This window comes from Myodes glareolus, chromosome 2 (assembly GCF_982192425.1).
Source record: "Myodes glareolus chromosome 2, mMyoGla1.1, whole genome shotgun sequence".
Lineage (NCBI taxonomy): Eukaryota > Metazoa > Chordata > Mammalia > Rodentia > Cricetidae > Myodes > Myodes glareolus.
Window position 1 is genome coordinate 100353938 of NC_142027.1, and position 4829 is coordinate 100358766.

Genomic DNA, 4829 nt, shown 5'->3' on the forward strand with positions numbered 1-4829 from the left:
AGACACACCTGTCCCTTTTAAGACACACCTGACCCTTTAAGAACCTAAAGTCAGAGAACTGACTCAAACTTCAGGAAGTAGCCGTGAGGACAGTGTGGCAGGAAACGACAGAAAACCTGAGAACAGAACTGAAGCCGCTGCACACTGAAGCCGCTGCTCAGTTTCTTGCCCTGAAGTGACAGCAGCTGGTGGGGGTGCCAGGTGCCGGGAGCCCCAACAAACAGTAGTGAAGGTGACTACTACTCAGAGCTCTGGGAGGCTTGGGGAGCACAGGGAAGTATGGAAGAGAAATCCACATAGCACTCAGTTCTTGTTGAGGGAAGACCTTGCTAATTGGTGCTGAACTTTGATGGCCATCAGGTCTGCGTGCAGTGGTTGCCAATGAGCATGGGAAGACAGGAACAAGGAAATGGCCTGCACTCAGGGACGTGATTGACCAGCCATCTAGGACTGCGGGTCCAGCCAAGTATGCCCTGGCTTCTATTGAGGATCTAGACATCCCACTCGAAGGGCCGGCTGGCCCTGGGCACTAAGCTAAAGGAGTCCCACAGAAGGTGAAGACTTTGTATGGTCTATCAGGGACACAAAATGCACATGGGAGATGTAAGGGAACGGGAATTAACCCAAGTGAACACTGGTGCTGAGCCAAGTGCTTTTAGGGGCCAAATGCAGGCATGATTATTCAGCTGGGGTAACTCTCTGTGTTTGTGGGAATCCCAAAGTGTTGGACACAGGCAGCTATGCTAAACTCTTCATTATTTACCATTGGGGAACAAAATCACAGTAATCAGGGAGTTGTAAAGTATTTAAGTTAATATTTGTGAGGTGCTTAGTCTAGTATCTGGCTAAGAGGTGCATTCTCTGTGTTGCATGACTGGCTGTGGTCCCACAGGGGCTGTCATATTACTGAGGTGTCTATGAACCATTGCTGTCATAAGTCAACACTGGCCTCAGGCACTGGATGTGTCTGGCATTCACTGTCCTTCACCGGGTTATTCTCCAGCCTTCAAGTTGGCAACCTTATTGATTAGCCATCAACAGTACAAGCATATTAAGTTATTTTGATCTTAAGAAGCGTGTGAGATTGATGGGAGAGATGGCAGAGGCCTGGGGGCAGGAGATAGAAGGACAGAAGATGAGACCATCGGACCTCACTGCTTCCTTATTGCCCATGAACACAGTTGACTTCTCATTTCCAGTTTCACTCTGTTGCAGAACAGCGCAAGAGCCAGGTCATGTCAAAGAGAGGCCATAAGGATGTGGCTCACAGGTCATCTTTACCTATGCTAACCCCTATCAGTAGCTATTGCCAAGTTAGGAAGGCATTGTTCTTAGCAGCTCACCATGACTCTTGGTCTGGTTAGCTCACCACTTCCCTAGCTGCCCCTTAGCACATCTTTAATTCCCCTCCTCAGATTTCCCCAGGGATGATCTTCTGGGGGTTGTTAGGAATTGGAGGCGATGGTGGAGGTTTCCAGGTGCATCTTGATGGATACTTGGGGCCTAAACAGACAGAGTCCTGTAGATATAGGTATTGAAGAGTGTCTCCTCTGTAAAAGAGTGATGAACACCAGAACAGCTTCCCAGCGGTGGAAGTCCCTGAGGAAGAAGGGTGAGCAGGGACTTGCCAGCCAGTGGGTAAGAGCGGAGCCAGGAAATCCCAAAGGCTCCCAGAGCAGATGGGCACTGCCCCTTGTTACCTTGCCACACCTCTGTTCAGCCCACAGTGTGACTAGGCAGTTCCTCCTCACACTCCCTCGGCAAGGCTCAGTAAAACATGGGTATCCAGTGGAGGAATGATTGATCCCCTGCCAAATTAGTTTTCTCCAAAGACCTCTGCAGTGTTTACTTGGTTGGTAAATCCCACATGTGTCCCAAAGAGGGGATCTGTTACATGCTGCATTTGAATATGTGTATCTTTAAATACAGTTGAGCAGTGTTTTTAACTGAGTGATAAAATGTAAAGCTTCGGTGTTTTCTCCCTAAGGAAACTGAGATTCCTGTCAATGTTTCCCCATGCAGTACCTAGTGTGGGTCTTTCAGCCAACTGTCCCGACAGCTCTTCTGTGTGTCTTAGAGTGAATGTAGGACTGTATCCCATGGACAGGTGAAAACTATTTCAATGTAGCTAAGCAGATCACAGACAAGAGGGATCCTGGACTCATTTATGTCCTAACAACTAGAATGGAAACCATGGAGAACTCTGAGGGAAATGCCACCCCAATCCTGCAGAAGGTGTTGTCAAATACTACAAGCTGTGGATTCAGTGAATGGTCCTGGCACGCTGACAGAGGTTGCTCAGTGTTGCCTACATCTACACTGACTTTCCTCCTTATGTGGGTGGACTCAACCACTCTGGTTTATCTTAAAAAAACTCCCACTCCTTTCTCTTCTAACTGAGAAGTCTCCCTAGAACTTCTATCTGCTTTGTTTCAGCTCTCGTTTTCTTCTAAGAACGCTGAGAAACATGCGATTGCTTGTGTAGTTGGCGTCAGCATTCTTATCGTCCTTCCTCTCGATTCCTCTCTCCGTCCTAATTATTCCCATCTTCTGTTGCCCTCAGATGTGGAAGTCTGTAGTGGGGCAGGACGCTCAACCACAACAGTACCAGGTGAGCACTTATCCTCCACAAATGTATACTACCCAAACATCTCAACCTGCTAATTACAGTGCCCCCTGCTGCTCAGCCTGGAGTGGCTCCAAGCCAGCCTAGTGCTTACCAACCCAGACCAGGTTTTACGTCATCTCCTACAGGTACCATGATCCCTCCTTCCAGTGGGCATAACCCTTATGCACTTAAACGTCCTCCTTTTGGTCAGGGCCATACCACCTGGACCCGGTTATCGATAAGGAGGTTCAGCTACACTATTGATGGCTAATTGCCTCCCCAAAGACTACAATACTATTTTGTTTCAATTTGTACTGTACTGAAGTTCAAACATTTAAAAAGCAGAGCAATTTTTATGATAGCATCGTTTCTGTTAATTGAACATATAATTTGCTGGAATACAAACCAATAAAGACAAAAATTAACATGTTTCTCCCCCTGCTTAAGATTGTAGCAGCTTCCTAGTTCTTTTGGAACACTATTACGCATAAAATGATTGGCTTCTAGTTCCCAGAGAATATTAAAAAGCTAGGCTAAGGTGTAGCCATCACACTTGGCTATTTACTATTAACATGATGTACTAAAAATAGAGCCCTTTGAAAAGACAACTAGACACTATGTATAAATGTAACACTGATAGGCTAATAAAGGTGACTGAATCCAATAATGGTCTTGTAATTTAATTATTTCAGATATAACGAAACTAGTCTTCTTATTGGTATATGGTCTTCAAGTAAAATTTATGAAATTGATTTCCATTCACGGAAAAAATATATAACATATTTGATTGACTTAGAATATAAACACAATAGGGGTTTGGTAGCTCTTAATTTTCTGATTTTCCTTATGGAGATAAAGATGTATTTACATATTGGTGAACTATTCAGAACATTTAAAAAAATCATGTTTTAAAAACCTACATCTTTTTATTGCAGAGTTTATATTTGCTTGAAAAGTACAAAATGTAGCATTAATAAAACTGAAGCATATTGAAAGATCCACATAGAGAAAAGTCTTTTCAGGATAGGCACTAATATTCTTGCTCCCTCCCCCCAAAACTGTACCCCCTGTTCATGAAAGTAAGTCCGTTTTGTTACAGCTTGAGTAAACAGTGTCACAAAGCAACCTCTGATGCATTCATTTGTGGCCTTAATGTATAAATATATAATATATCCTCTAAGACAATGGCATCTCACATGCATTGTCTTTTCATGCTGACTTCACACTCGGTCTCTACATACAGCTTGCATAGGACCACAGAGCCGTTCCAAAGAATGTTAACAGGAAGAGTTTGAGAAAGTATTTTTAGATGTAATATTATAGGTACAGAATAAAAAAATCATCAAAATTTACCATTTGACACGTCAGATTATCAGCTGTGTGGTTGAGATAAAATTATACAGATTTTCTTTTCAGTAATTTACTGGTAGGTTATGGAGAAGTTAGCATGGATACATAACTATTTAAGCTCAAAAATCTGTTCATCTGATGCTAACAAATTGAAGTTTGCATAATTTTAAATATTAGAACCACTTTCTCTCACATGTATATGCTGAAGATTATTTGATCCAATAAGTTAGACCAATTAGAGATTTATGAGATTCACTCACCAACAACATATACACATTAATAAAGTAAATACTTTTTATAAAGCATATTAAAGATTTTTGACATTAATTTTGTTATAAAAGGATCTAAAAACATTACAACAGTGTGATAAATAATATACAAATATTCTCTTAAAATATCATGAATAGGGTGCCTGCTTCCCTAAGAATGCTATTCTATTAATGTTAATATCTTGCTTTCTTAAAATGACTTTGTAAAACCTGATAAATAGTCTCAGGAATCTTTTCTAAACAAAGCAATAGAGAAAACTAGTAATTATAGAGGATCTGATATTGACCAGAAACACAATGACCCTGGGACTTAAAAGCTTGGCATTTGTCTTAGCAAATCAGTACCATAAGAGTAGTTTCAGCAGCCTCTTGATGTCCAAGTGTCTTGTACAGGCATCTTTTAAGAGGCTTGGTATTTTTGTGTTCATTGACAAAATGTGCTACTAAAAACCTCAAATAATTAGATGTTTCCTGAGTGATCTGGACAATGTACATCATTCTGCTCTGCTGCGGCAAGAATTAAATTTTCAGTCCTCCCTACACAGCCTGCTGCTAATATGTATTTATCAATTTGCTGAGTATATTCACTTCTCAGGCGTATT